The sequence below is a fragment of the Equus przewalskii genome, chromosome 17, assembly GCF_037783145.1.
Source record: "Equus przewalskii isolate Varuska chromosome 17, EquPr2, whole genome shotgun sequence".
Classification (NCBI taxonomy): domain Eukaryota; kingdom Metazoa; phylum Chordata; class Mammalia; order Perissodactyla; family Equidae; genus Equus; species Equus przewalskii.
In genome coordinates, this window is record NC_091847.1 from 22,062,125 (window position 1) to 22,078,646 (window position 16,522).

Consider the following 16,522-nt stretch of genomic DNA (forward strand, 5'->3'; position numbering starts at 1 on the left):
TATAGATTGGTCAATTAAGGAAGCTGTAAACTTTCTAGGGTTTACAAACACTACAAAATTCATATAGATTCTCCTTGCCTCTGGCTATTGGCCTTGGCAGCTGTAAAATTGATTTTGGGGAGGGTCTTGAATCTGATCCAGCATCTCAGCTAATTGTAAAAACATGCTTGTGATCTAGCCTGCCTTTAAAATGGTCAAGAAAACAGACGGTCTCTCAAGCAAACTAAAAGCTAACAAGCCCAGTTTGGACATGTTTGACAGCAGTGCTTAACATGCAAAGGAAAATGGACAAAGTTCTATTACTCTGACAATAGCAGTATGTTACTTATACCTATTTCCAATTTGAGGGGAAACCTGAGGCATGTGCCTTTCAGCTAATAGCTTCTCATTAAAGCAAAGCCTCCTTCCTCTAGTTCCTTTGTTGTCTTCTCCTCTCCATTCCTTTGTCTAGTGTGTATATACGCCATCTTTCAATATGAAAATGTTTTTATGATCTCGTAGGGCACTTAGGTCATAATAATCATTCTTTGTCCTCCCCAAGAAAAACAATAATTTCCTGGCATCTCTTTTCTTCCAGTTATCTCTACAGCGCACCCTGGTGTCTAACAAACTACAATATAATTAAACCATGGAGAGAAGGTCCTCACCTCTGTGATTCAGTCTCACAGCTCCGGATGGATAAATCTCATCAATCAGACATGGCAGCGGGTGTCTGAGCTTTGTCACTTGTGTCAGGGACACCCAGGGCCATTTCTTTTCATTTGCTTGCTCAGCATCAGGCTGAGACGCCATAGGCAGCTAGAGGATCAGAATTCTCTTCCCTCTCAAGCAGTATCATGTGGTTTTTATTGGGAAGGACGAGTCCATTAATTTAAGCAAGAAATTTTGACAAGGTCACAGGAGACTCCCATGGCTATTCTGTGGGAAAATAAGAATAAGAATATATCTGAGGGCCAGATTTAGTTGACCATCAAACAATACGCTGCCTTGGCCTGAATAAGGAGTTAGCTCTGCCTGCATTTGTCACTAGAGGTCTGGATAAATATTTCACAGTATTCATTTTACTTTGATGACATGGCAGTCATCAAAATCATCAGCTCTTTAGATTTTTCTTTAGTATCATATGAAACATGCTAGACATTTCTTTGTCTTCTGGAACCTAAAATTTTGTTAGCAAGAATTAGTGTTAATTTGTTCTATATCGAATTAGTAGTAGACATTTGGCAAATATTGACTGACCAACTGGTTATTTGACAGACTCATGACACCGTTGGTTTTATTAAATGATCAAAAGTGTTGCACCATTATCTCTTATCCAGTATGTGAAATATTTTGGAATGTTTCTGGACCTTTTTGGTAATTCACTTGATTTTGATATATTTTATATACTCAGTATATTTCTACCCACCAAAAAGCTACAGAAACCTGAATATTTTCAATAGTATTATTCAGAGATCATGTCATTCAAGGAAAGTCTAAATGATTGACAGTTTTCATTTCTCATCTGGATACATTTTATCATAATGCGGACACAACTTCTTTTGGAGTCTATCAGTTCAAGGAGAGGGCAGTTTAGTTCATGAGAGATTTCCATTGTTTTACTCAAAGCCTACGTGAGAAATGGCTACCATTAGCCATGAGGGTAGAAATACTGATTTGCCAAGAAAATATAAGAAAAATAAGATACCCGATTTCATCTGTTGTAGAATTCTTGCACTTCTTTGCAACTTAGCAGTTTGATTTGGCGTAACATATTGTCTTAAACGAAGAAATAGACAAGAGTTTTCTACTTAGTAGAAATTCTTTACATTTCATGAGTTAGTGCCAATGATAATTTTTTTTATAGTTTATGGTTTAAATTAACTTTGTAAGAACATGGTATCTGTGTGTTTCACAGGTGAGGAAACTGGCACTTCAACTTTTAATTGGCTTGGCCAAGGTCAGTCAGCTGGTAAAGTTGAGAAGTGGACCAAAGCCTTTTCCAATAGACCCTGATGCTAAAACTGTCTGAGTTTACCTAGAAGCACTACTATATCCCCAGGTTCTGGATTTCATCGTTCTTCACTGTTGGATTTTTAATTTTGGGGGGGATTTCTTTGAGGCACGAGTGAAGCAGTCATCTGACCCTTGATGAAAGCGAAAGGCACGTGACTCTCCTGATCTATGCAGACATCGTGACCATGCAGTCAGGTCTCCTATGGGTCCGTCTGTAGTGCTGGTTAGTGCTGATGAGGACTATGGCCTCTGGTGAGAGGCGGTGATGGAATTATTTTGATAATCTTTTACTCAACTTTGGGCCGTTTAGTTCAGGGAGTTGTCTCCCTGGAAAAGCTCCAGAGGTGGCTGCTTTTATTCACCTGCTTTGTGTTTTGTACAGTTTGGCAACTGGAAAATATACACAAGATGAAAATTCAGTAACTCCAGACAAGGAAGGAGAATCTTGAGGAGAAATATATTTCCTTTCCTTCCTTCCAGGTGCTACTGATCTTTTTTTAAACCAAGATACTGAGACTTGAGTTTGATCTCAAAACTAAGGGTGAGAGCATCATCTCTGACTAGTCAGACTTCTACCCCTGGGCTGGCCATCAATCTGAATTGTGTTGCCAGGCCTTTCACCACTCCGTCTTTGATGCAGCAAAGCATGGAATGTAGCTCAGACACAACTGTGAGGAAAAAAGGTGAAAGGTTCCCTCATTTGCAAGCACTGGAATCTCGGGTTATGTGGGAACTTGTAAAGTTTTCTAAGCAATTCTTCACCCTTTAATTTCTATACAGACCCTCCTAATGAGCTGAGAACACACCCCTTTTTCAGTTCAGCCCCTCAGGACTAGCAGGAGGCCGAGAGTCCTACCAAGGAGTCTGCACTCTTCTCCAAACCTAGTGAATCCTTGGATTTTTGGAGATATACATTTTCAGGGAGTTTAATGGTAGTAAATGCCATTCATTAAGCTAATTAACCTACTGTGCTAATTATTTTATAAACACAGTCCCATTTAATTAGCGCAACAAGTTCATGAGGTAGATGCTTTTACAGACAGGGAAGCTGATGTGCAGAGAAGCTAAAGGTCATGCTTGTTGCTCATCACATTTAACAAGTCACAGGGCTGAGAGTCCAGCCCAGGTTTGTCTCCTTGGAAAGACCATGGTCTGTCTTTACACTATGCTGTTTGAGTAAACGTAGCTTCTAGAAAACTAATGTTTTTTCTTCCCATAATTTTATCTTTTTTTCCCCAAGCTGAAACAACATATAACTCTGTTCACAACTAACAGTTTCCTGACAAAGGATATATTTTATACCTTTGCTAGAATTTTTGAAGTCTGAGTGGATATTTATATGCAATGCCGCATTTTTCCATTCTCTTCTAGAACTCAAGCTAATTGAATACCTCCAGTTCAAGTCCAGAAGCCCAGTGAAACCTGGAAGCTGTGGACACTAAGATTTTTAATTTTATGTCCTAATTGAGTCTTTTTGTAAGTGCTGAGGTTTCTTGTACGAGGATGACTTTCACTGAGACAGTCAGTCTACTTGACTCTCCTTGTATCTACCCTGAGAAACCAGTGCTACTATCTGTGGTCTGAGGAGAGAGGAGACATTTCTCTGAACATTTCTGAAACTATTTTTAACTGTTTCTTATTAAAATTTTGTATAGACTTGGATTTCGCCATTTGAACTTGTCAAAATTGCACCAGCGCGTTTATGTACAACCATGATATCACTCTCGGTATTCCCTGTGGACATCAGGCTGCCCTATTCCCAAGGTCCATCTGTTTTCCTGTTCCTGAAAGGATTTTCCCCTTAGTTCATTCTTAAGAATATTTATTCCTTCTTCACAGTTCTGCATAGGCATTACTTCTCTGATGACTCTCCCATTTTCTTTGTCCTATCTCTGTTTTCTATTATATCTACATCTGACTGTGAGTCTGTGTATTTCAGAGTGTAGGTATTTAAGAATCTATATAGCACATAATAAGCTTGGCACACTTGGGTATAAGCAGAAAGCGCTCATTCTTCCACTCTGAATCCAAGAACCTAGCACAGTGTATAACGCATAGTAGTCACTAGATAGGTTTACCAATCAAAACCAATTACTCCAAGTATCAGAATTATATTACACAATTGATTTAAGAGATTCTGTGGCTTTCACTAAAGAGAAAGGTGTACTTCTCAAGGAAGTAGATGGCTGAACATGTGTGTTTTATTGAGAAAGTTGGAACATTGAGAGAACTTTGCAGCATTCTTCATTAAGGCAAAATCTAATTTTTTTGCCTCCTTCTTTTTTGTTTTTGTTTTTTCTTTTTGTTTGAGGAAGATTATCCCTGAGCTAGCATCTGTGTCAATCTTCCTCTATTTTGTATGTGGGAAACCTTCCACAGTGTGGCTTGATGAGTGGTGCATAGGTCCGCACCCAGGATCCAAACTAGCAAACACTGGGCCACGGAAGTGGAGGGTGTGAACTTAACCGCTATGCCATTGGGCTGCCCCCATGGCTATATTCTGATATAACTTTACTATAGACACAGAAATTTGTATTTTATATAATTTCCATGATCCATGAAATAGTATGCTTCTTTTGATTTTTTTTTCAACCATTTAAAACCTTAAAAATTATTCTTAAGTCATCGGACATACCAAAATGGGTAGTGGGCTGGATTTGGCCTATGGGTCCTAGTTTGCCAACCCCTGTTCTAGAGTGATACAGCTCTGAGTCTTTGCTATATCTCCTTAAGAACCATTGAAGCTGTATTTCAGAGGAAGCAATATATCTTCTCTGAGTACCCTAGCCAACATTTTTTATCTCACTATATTATATGAAGATTCATATATGGGGGGAAAAGAAAAGCATGTCTCTTGCTAGTTAAAACATTTTGTTAACTGACTGGGTAAGAATACTGCCTTATCTCAAGAGACACTGCAATTCACTTATAGTGGTTTTATCATTTATCCTCTATCTTAGTGATTCTTTCTTTTTAACTTCTTAAAATAATAAGCTACAAACTTTTGTTATTAATAAGTAGGCAACATGGGGCCAGCCCCATGGCCTAGTGGTTAAATTTAAATTAAAACAAAAAAAGAGGAACATAGCCATGGCCATTCATTTATATATTGTTGTGCTACAGTGCAGAGCTGAATAGTTTTCACAGAGACAGTATGGCTCACAACTCTGAAATATTTGCTATCTGACCCTTTACAGAAAGTTTGTCTTAAGAGCATGTGCTTCCAGTGCTTTTTTCATTGTCAATATTTCTTGGGAGAAATGCACAATCAATCAATACTAACATGCTACTCTGCCACTCTGTGCTCAGTATCTCACATGGTTATGTGAGAAATCAATGTGATTCAGTTCAGTAGTTTCTGTAAGTCTAACTTGTGTCATAAAAATAGACAAAGTTTAAATGTAGTCTCCATTCTTATTTGTCTTGCATATTTCAATAAATAAGGGTGAATGGAAAATGTTCCTACAAGACCCATTAGTATGTCACAGAGATAATATAAATTTATTAAACCAAAGTATTTTCATTTCCAGTAACCCACTAATTATTCCTAGTTGTCATCCTGCTCTGCATCCATTAAAATAAAATTTTTTTATGACTCCAGGAAAAGAGTAGATATAGACTAGAATGAGAAATTCAATATTTGGGATTCTTTTCCCAAAATCTTCTCAGAGTGAAGCATCTATGCAGTCTGAAGCTTTTGGTTTTCAAAAATGAGGTTTTGCTGTGAGAAAAAGTTTCACAAAACAATCGAGAGAAAAAGTTTCACAAAACAATGTCATATCTGAGCCTTAACAAAGTGAAAATAAACAGTTGAACCTCATTTTTTTTGGCATTTTTGTTATCAGCTATTCAAGAGGAAGGGCATACTACCAGAACAGGTCTTATTAGAAAAGGAAGGAGAATTAGGAAGCCTTTCTTGATGCTAGAGGATGGAGGCAGACAGGAGTAAGGGAAAGGCAGGAATTCACAGTGTATAGCAATATCTTTTTGTATTCCTTACCTCCTTCCCTAGGCTTTAATGTGTGGTTAGGTGGTAGAAATATTCAGTTAGGTTTAGAGGAATGAAAGAGCAGAAGCCCTCCTCTTCAATCCTCCAGAAAAGGCTTAGAATGCCCATGATCTCATGGTATCATGTTCAACATGGCAAAATCCATAATTTCAGCACACTCTGCACCACGGACAGACAACTGGTGACCTGGCCTGGGAAAATATTTCTGTCTTATTATACAGCACCAGCACGGGCCAATAGGAATTCCAGAAGTGTCACATAAAATAAAATAAACAGATCAAAATAATTCTCCAAAATCTCTAAAAATTAAATTGTTGTTGGAAGCACAGCAGACAGAAGTAGGTCAAGACCCATGTGATAAACCTAAACACAATGACTTCCTGCTAAAATCAAAGATTTTAATAGGACCTAGAGCCTGCTAGCATAATAGACAGTATGTCCAGGGTACAATAAAAGTTACTTGTCATAATAAGAACCAAGGAAATAAAAACTTAAATGAGAAAAGAGAATCAACTGACACCAACATTGAGATGAATCAGATGTTAGAATTATTTGACAAGGATTATAAAGCAGCTACTATAAAAATGATTTGACAAACAATTACGAAATCTCTTGAAAAAAATGAAAATCTCAGAAAAGAAATGAAAGCTATAAAAAATTTGCTGGATGGGCTTAGAAGTTATTTTTGTTTGTTTGTTTTTAAATTTAGGAACCATATAACTCTATTGGAAGAAGTGGTAAAATTGGAAGAAAAAAATTTAAGTGAACATTTTTCAAGGGCAATGTTGCAATATGTATGCCCAGCATGGTGACCAGGGGAAGGCACTCTGTGGCTTTAGGAAAGGCAATCTAAACAATTCTTATTGCCATCGCCAAGGGTGAACTTGTCAAAGGTAAACTCTGCCATGTCAGTTTCCAGGGCCCGTATTTTGTGAAAATTGGTGACATGGTCGCTCAACTCTTTGATGGACTTGATCTGCTTGTGCAAGTAATGACTCTCCAGGAAGTCACACAAGCAGGCATTACTTTTATCAGTGGAGAGCTGGTGCAGATCCAGTAGAATAAGTAAGTGTGAGGACAAAACAATAGAGAATAGTCAATATGAACAAGAGAGAGAAAAATAGATGATTGAAAGGAAAACTAAAGAGAGACTCAGGGACTTGTGGAACAATAACAATAGATCCAACAATTTTATCATCAGAATATCAGAAGAAGAGAAGAAAGAGAGTGGCATTGAAAGAGTATTTGAACAAATATGGCTGAAAACTCACCAAATATGGTGAAGCACACAAATCTACATACCTAAGAAGATAGGTGAACTCCAAACAGGATAATCCCAAACAAATTCATGGCATGGCATATTGTCATTAAACTTTTGAAAACTAAAGATAAGGAAGAAAATCTTGAAAGCAACCAGAATTAAACAGTACATTACTTACAGGGGAACACTAATTCAAATGAGAGGGTATTTTTCTTCTGAAACAATGGAGGCCAGAAGGAAGTGGCACACTATTTTTCAAGTGCTGAAGGAAATGTCAAAACAAATTATACATCTGGTAAAATTATCCTTCAGGAATGAAGGAAAATAACGATGTTTTCAAAATTATGTAAAGTTAAAAGAATCTGTCTCTAACAGACCTACCCCCAAAGATTGGCTATAGCAAGTTTTTCAAGCAGAAATGAAATGATAAAAGAAGGAAACTTGGGGCATTAGGGAGGAAGAAAAAACAATAGAAAGAGCAGAATTTTGAAAATATACAACACACTATCCTTTTTCTCATGTGTTCAATAAATCGTATTTGAGGATTGAAGCAAATATTATGAAATGAAGCAACACCCAAGACAATAATATTTAAAAGTGGGGAAGGAAAAGGAAGCTAAATGCAAGTGTGATTTTCACACTTTGCTCAAAGTGGTAAAATGCTGCTACTAGCAGATAGTTTTAAGTCACAATGGTGTATTGTAATACCCAAAGCTATCACTACAAAAACTATACAAAACACTAAAAATAAATCAAAATGAGATGCTAAAAATGGTTCCTATAACCTTTTGGAAGGTAAGAAAAGAGAAACAAGGATAAGAACCAGAGGAAACAAATAAAAAACAAAAAATACATAAAATATGTTAAGTGCTAACGTATCAATAATTATTTAAATGGAAATGGTCTAACACACCAATCAAAAGAGTAAGATTAGCAAAGTAGTTTTTAAAAAATGACCCAATGCTATGCTATCTACATGAAACTCATTACAAATATAAGGATATATGTAGATTGAAAGCCAAAAGATGAAAAAAGGTATAATATGTCCACATTAATTAAAAAAGCATGAGTGGTATATTAATATCTGATAAAGTAGACTTTAAAGCCAAAAAAAATGTTAGCGCAGATATAGAGGAACATTATATAATCACCCACCAAGACATAACAATGCTAGATTGGTGCACACTAAACAACAGAGCCTCAAAATATGTGAAACAAAACTGATAGAGTTGAAAGGACAAGGAGAAAAATATACAATTATAGTTGAGGATTTTAGCATTTCCCTCTTAGGAACTGCTAGAACTACCACACAGAAAATAAACAAGGATATGGATGACATGAATAACATAATCAATCAATCACTCAATGCCGAGGATACACAATTTTTTTTCCAAGTGCTCATGGAACATTTACCATGATAGACACTACCCTGAACAAACAAACTTCAACAAATTAAAAGAATTGAAATCATGCAGAGTGTGGTCTCTGATCATAATGGAATCAAACTAGCAATCAATAATAAAAGACAGTAGGAAAATCTCTAAACATGTAGAAATTAAACAATACACTTCTAAGTAGTCCAGAGATCAAAGAAGAAGTCTCAAAAGAAATTGAAAAAATACCTAGAATGGAATACAAATGAAAATACAACATATCAAAATTTATGGAACACAACTAAAGCAGTGTGAAGAAGGAAATTTACAGTGCTAAATACTTACTTTAGCAACAAGGAAAATTCTCAAATCAATAACCTAAGTTCCTACCTTAAGAAACCCGAAAAATAGGAGCAAAATAAACCAAAAGCAAGCAGAAGGAAGGAAATAATAAAGATAAGAACAGAAATCAAGAAAATTGAAGCAGGGAAACAGAGAATAAAGCAAAAAGCTGGTCTTCAAAAAAAATCAATAAATTTGATAAACCTATAGCAAGACTGACAAAAAATAAAATGAGAGAAGACACAAATCACCAATGTCAAGAATGAAATACAGGATATCACTACAGATCCTGCAGCCATTGAAAAGATAATAAGGGCATACTATCAAAAACTGTATGCTCATAAATTTGACAGTAGAAGAAATGGACCAATTCCTTGAAAACTCAACCAGGATGAAAGTGACAATGTGAATGGTCTTAAAGGAATGGAATTCATATCAAAGGAACTATCAAGGAACTGAATTTATATTAAAAAGCTCCCAAAAAAGAAATTTTCAGGTCAGATAGTTTCACTGGAGAACGCTACCAAACATTTAAAGAAACATTTAATATTTAAAGAAAATCTAACACCAATTTACACTTTGCTTTTCAGAAAATAGAAGAGTGAACACTTCTCAATGCTACTTGAGGCCTGTGTTACCCTGATACCAAAACAAAAGAAAAACAGTGCAAAAATAAATAAGTAAAACTACAGACAAATATCTGTCTTGAAATTAGACACAAAAATTCTCACTGAAATATGATTTAGCTGAATCAAGCATTATGTAAAAATAATTATACACCATAGGTATACGGGATTTATTGTAGGTATGAGAGGCGGGTTCAACATTTGAAAATCAACCAATGTATTCTACCATCTCAGCAAGTTAAAGAAGAAATATAGTACAACCATATTAATGAAGAAAAAGCACTTGAAAAAAATCCAACACTCTGTCATGATAAAAGCATTTAGCAAGTAAGGAAGAGAGATGAATTACCTTTAAAAACAAAACAAAGCAAAAACAAACACCAAAAACTCTACAATAAATGTCATAATTAATGATGAAAGACTGAAAGGTTCCCCCCAACATCAAAAACAAGATAAGGATGTCTGCAGTCACTAGTCTTGTTCAACATAGTTCTGGAATTTCTAGTCATTGCAATAAGGCAAGAAAAAGAAATAAATACCACAGGTTGGAAAAGAAAGAATAAGACTATCTCCATTTGCAGGTAACATAATTGTCTATGTGGAAAATCCCAAGGATTCTCCCAAAACTCCTGAATTAATAAATAAGTTCAGCAAGATCACAGGTTACAATATAAATGAAAAAATCAACCACATCTCTGTATACTAATAATGAAAATGTAGAAACTAAAATTAAAAACACAATGCCATTTACAGTTGTCCAAAGAAAATGAAATTCCTCAGTACACACTTAACAAAACGTGTACAGGATCAATTTGCTGAACATTATAAGATGCTGACAAAGAATTCAAATAAGACCTGAATAAATGGAAAGACACACCAGGTTTAGTGGACTGGACCACTCAATATAGTAAAGATGAGAATTCTTACCAAAGTGATCTACAGGTTTAACACATTCCTATCAAAATCCCAGTAAGTTAAAAAAAACATTTTAAGGGCAGGCCCAGTGGCACAACGGTTAAGTGTGCACATTCTGCTTTGGTGGCCCGGGGTTTGCAGGTTCAGATCCCGGGTGCGGACATGGCACCACTTGGCAAGCCATGCTGTGGTAGGCGTCCCACATATAAAATAGAGGAAGATGGTCCTGGATGTTAGCTCAGGGCCAATCTTCCTCAGGAAAAAGAGAAGGATTGGCAGCAGAGGATAGCTCAGGGCTGATCTTCCTAAAAAAAACCTTTTTTTAAGATGTAGACAAGCTTATTGTAAAAACTACATGGAAAGGCACAGGCCCTACAATAGTTAAAACAACAATCTTGACAAAGAGTAAAGTGGGAGCAATCACTGCACTGATATTGCACGTATAGCTACAGTAATAAAAACAACATGGTATTGGTAGGAAGATAAACACATGGATCAATGGAACAGAATGGAGAACCTAGAAAATGACCACTGAAATATGCCTAACTGGTTTTAATAAATGCACAAAAGCAATTAAGTGACAGAAAGATGTACTTTTCAACAAATGGTGCTGGAGAATTTGGACACCCATATGCCATAAAGCCTAAACCTTACACCTTATGCAAAAATTAACTAAAAGTGGAATGTATACTTAAATATAAAAAGTAAACTTATGCAAATTTTGGAAAAGAACACATGAGAAAATCTTTAGGATCTAAGACTAGGTAAAAAGTTCTTAGATATAACACCAAAACCGTGATCCCTAAAAGGAAAAATCAATACGGGCATACCTCAGAGTTATCGCAGCCTCAGTTCCAGGACACAAAAGTAAAGTGAATATCGCAATAAAGTGAGTCTCATAAAGTTTTTGGTTTTCCAGTACATATAAAAGTTATGTTTACACTATACTGTAGTCTATTGTGTGGAATAGCATTATGTCTAAAAAAGTGTGCATAGCTTAGTTTAAAAATACTTTATTGATAGAAAACACTAACCATCATCTGAGCCTTCAGCGAGTTGTAATCTTTTTGCTGGTGTAGGGTCTTGCCTCGATGTTGATGGCTGTTGACTGATAGGGTAGTGGTTGCTGAAGGTTAGGGTGCTTGTGGCAATCTCTTAAAATAAGACAACAATGAAGTTGGCTGCATCAAATGACTCTTCCTTTCATGAATGATTAATCTGCAGCATGTGATGCTGTTTGATAACACTACTCACACTAGAACTTCTTTCAAAATTAAAGTCAATCCTCTCAAACCCTGACTTTACTTTATCGACTAAGTTTATGTAATACTCTAACTCCTTTGTTGCTATTCAATAATCTTCACAGCATCTTCACCAGGAGTAGATTCCATATCAAGAAACCATGTTCTCTGCTCATTCATAAGAAGCAACAACTCATCTGTTAAAGTTTTGTCATGAGATTGCAGCAATTCAATCACATCTTCAGGCTCCACTTCTAATTCTCATTCTCTTCCTATTTCCACCACGTCTGCAGTCACTTCCTCCACTGAAGTCTTGAGCTCCTCAAAGTCAATTGGTTGGCATCAATTGCTTCTGAACTCCTATTAATGTTGATATTTTGACGTCTTCCCATGAATCACAAATGTTCTTAATGGCATCTAGAATGGTGAATCTTTCCGAAGGTTTTCAATTGACTTTGCCCAGATCCATCCGAAGAATCACTATCTGTGGCAGCTATAGCCTTATGCAATGTATTTTTTAAATAATAAGACTTCAAAGTCAAAATTCCTCCTTGATCCGTGGGCTGCAGAATGGATGCTGTGTTAGTAAGCATGAAAACAAGATTAATCTCATTGTACATCTCCATCAGAGCTCTTGGGTGACCAGGTGCATTGTCAATGAGCAGCAATATTTTGAAAGGAATCATTTTTCTGAGCAGTAGTTCTCAACAGTGGGGTTAAAATATTCAGTAAAACAGTAAACCATCTTGTAAACAAATGTGCTGTCATCCAGGCTTTGTTGTTCCATGTATAGGGCACAGGCAGAGTAGATGTAGCATAATTCTTCAGGTTCCTAGGATTTTCAGAATGGTAAATGAGCATTGGCTTCAACTTAAAGTCACCAGCTGCATTAGGCCCTAACAAGAGTCAGCCTGTCTTTGAAGCTTTGAAGCCAGGAACTGACTTCTCTCGAGTTATAAAAGCCCTAGATGGCGTCCTCTTCCAGTAGAAGGCTGTTTTATCTACATGGAAAATCTGTTGTTTACTGTAGCCACCTTCATTAGTTATTTTAGGTAGATCTTCTGGAAAACTAGCTGCAGCTTCTACATCAGCTGTGGCTTCTTCACCTCCACATTTATGTTATGGAGGCAGCTTCTTTCCTTGAACCTCATGCATCAACTTCTGCTAGCTTGAAACTTTTCTTCTGCAGCTTCCTCACCTCTCTCAGCCTTCATAGAGTTGAAGAGAGTTAGAGACTTGCTCTGGATTAGGCTTTGGCTTAGGGGAATGTTGTGGTTGGTTTGATCTTCTATCCAGACCACTAAAACTTTCTCCATATCAGCAATAAGATTCTTTCCCTTTCTTATCGTTTGTATGCTCACTGCAGTAGGACTTTTAATTTCCTTCAAGAACTTTTCCTTTGCATTCACAATTTGGCTAATCATTAGGCAAAGAAGGCCTATCTTTTGACATATCTTGGCTTTTGACATGCCTTCCTCACTAAGCTTAATCATTTTTAGCTTTGGATTTAAAGTGAGAGACGTGCAACTCTTTCTTTCGCTTGAACACTTAGAGGCCATTGTAGGGTTATTAATTGATCTAATTCCAATATTGCTGTGTCTCAGAGAATAGAGATGGCTGAGGAGAGGGAGAGAGACTGAGGAGCAGCCAGTCAGTAGAGCAGTCAGAACAAATACATTTATCGATTAAGTTCGCTGTCTTTTATGGGCATGGCATGGCTTCCCAAAACAATTACAATAGTAACATCAAAGATCACTGATCACAGGTCACCATAACAAATATCATAATAATAAAAAATCTGAAATATTCTGGAAATACCAAAATGTATCACAGTGACCCAAAGTGAACAAATGCTGTTGGAAAAATGGTGCTGATAGACTTGCTTGACGCAAACTAACAATTTGTAAAAACCTTCAATTTGTAAAAACACATAATATCTGTGAAGTGCAATAAAGCAAAGCACAGTAAAATGAGATATGCCTGTAAACTGGCCCTCAAAACAATGAAAAGCATTGCTATGCAAAAGCCTAGGTGAAAAGAATGAACGGCAAGCTCTACAGTGGGAGAACCACATCTCTGACAAAAGACTAGTATATAGAATATATAAAAACTCTCAAAAGTCAATAGTAAAGAACTTGCAGTCTGACTATAATTGGACGGAAGACATGGACAGAAATTTCACTGAAAAAAATATGTATAGGTGGCAAATAAACACACGAAAAGACGCTTATCATTACTGGTCATTAGGCAAATGTAAATTAAAACCACAATCAGCTATGTCTACATATCTATCAAATGGCTAAAATATAAAATAGCTACAACTCCAAATGCTGTTGAGGATACAGAGAAACTGGATTACTCCCACATTGCTCATGGAAATGTAAAATAATACGACCACTTTTGAAAAGACGTTGACAGTTTCTTGAACTAAACATGGAAGCACTATAAGACCCAAAAAGTGCACTTCTTGACATTAATCCCCCCTAAATGAAAACTTATATTTGTACAAAAACTTTATATAAATGTTATTAGCAGCTTTATTTGTAGTAATCAAAAGGTGCAATCAGCCCAGATACCTTCAACAGGTGAAGGGTTAAACAAACTATGGTACATACACACAATGGAATACTACACAGCAATCAAAAGGAATAAACTGCTAATATATGTAACAATTTGAATCACTCTCCAGGGAATGATGCTGAGCAAAAAGCCAAAACAAATAAAAAAATAAGAACACTCCAAACATTACATTACGTGTGATTCCATCTTTATAACATTTCTGAAATGCAGGACAGATTAGTGGTTGCCCAGGTTAGAGATAGGGAGGTGGGGTCAGAGGGAAATGGGTATGGTGTAAAAGGACAACACAGAGGTCCTTATGATTTGGGAACTGTTTGGCATCTTGACTGTGGTTGTGGATGTGTGAAACTACACAGGTGATAAAACTGTATAGAACTTAATCTACACACACTTATGAAAACAGGTGGAAATGGGGAAATCTGAATAAGACTGATGGATTATGTCCACATCAATATTCTGGTTATTACATTATACTGTAATTTTACAAAATAGTACCATGGGGAAAACTAGAAAAAGTGTACAAATTATTTCTCTGAATTCTTTCTTATGTATGTAAATCTTCAATTATTTCTCCAAAGTTTTAATTAACAATATTCCGAGATGTTAACAGTCATTGTTGATAAACTGTTTCAAAAAAGTTAAAATTAAAAAGGCTGCAGAGTGTAGGGACCTCCCCAGACTGTAGACTTTGGTGTTCTCTTGCATCCCTCTAACACAAATAACCCAAAGTATAGGCAGGATCAATCTCTGCCTCAGCAGGTACTAGTGCAGGGGGTTCAGTAAACAGGCTCAGCTCAATCAGGAAAAGCCACCTCAATGAGTCTAGGGAGAACCGATGTGTGCTTCTTTCCTGGAACTTGGCAAAGCCTCCCTTCCCACTCCTTCATAAACTCAGATCTTTGACAGAATGAAGGGCCAAGCTAGAAGGAAAGGGGAGAAACTCTGAAAGACGGTTTGCCAAGAAGTGACTAAGCAGGCCAGCCTCAGTGGCCTAGTGGTTAAGTTTAGCACATTCTGCTTCAGCAGTCTAGGTTTCGTTCCCGGGCATGGACCTAGACCACTCATCTGTCAGTGGCCATGCTGTGGCTGTGGCTCACATACAAAAAGAGGAAGACTGGCAGCGGATGTTAGCTCAGGGCAAATCTTCCTCACCAAAAAAAAGGTGACTAAACAGACACATGGACACTGGAATAGTGCTCTCTGAGTATGGCTAAAACATAACCGATTTGGATGGGGTAGAGAGGACTGGAATAGTGTAAGTTAACCATTTTAGGTGGATGGGAACATGAGAGGAAAGTTTAATTCAGTTTTAAAAAGTAAAGCTATATATTCTTTTGCATATCTGACTCATAATTTGTTTCAACTCTACTAAAATAATTTCCTTGTACTGAATATATTTGAACATGGAGCTATATGAGTGATGAGGATTCTGGTAAATCTTAAAAGGTCAGTTTCCCCTAAGCATCTGCTTCAGATCGTCTTTGGCAATCTGCTCCATCTCTTTAGAATGACCAGGTCCTTAAAGACAAGGAGACAAATGGTTAAAGTCCAGAAAGTTCCCTGCCCAAGAATTACTTAAGCTCAATTGAGGTAAATGTGGCCCCTTGGTCATAAATTAGAGTGACGGTCTGTGTATTGCAAGTAACTGTGTGGAACCACCAGCAGCAGAGCTGGGGCTAGATCAGGAAAATTGAATTTTGAGCTGTTTTGGGATATCTAACCTAAACACGAGGAGCATCTTCTGGATCAGTATAACATAATTTTTGACTAAACTTTCTTCCTCACTGTCTCAAGGGATCCAGAAGCCTTTATCAACTTCTGTTAAATAATGTAATACGAGTGCCATTCTTCTTCAATATTTTTAATATAAGCTTGAGTGTCTAGCTATTAGAAATAGTGTTGAGTCCAATGGTTCCTAATCTTTCCCGTTTTGTTATTTTCCCCTTTGACCTCATATATTAAGCTGTTTATTTCTCCTTATATAATTTTCAGGGCCATATATTGCTGAGTATGCAATAAAAATATTGAATAGTGATTGTTCAATTTCCATCAGACTTTTAAAAGTCACTAGGCCTAGTTTTTGGAGCTCCATTATCACATGTTTTAGATTCTTTGCATCCTGGCAATCATAGTATTAGTATCCACTGTGCCGCTGGATGCCTTTTTTTCCAGCAATTGCT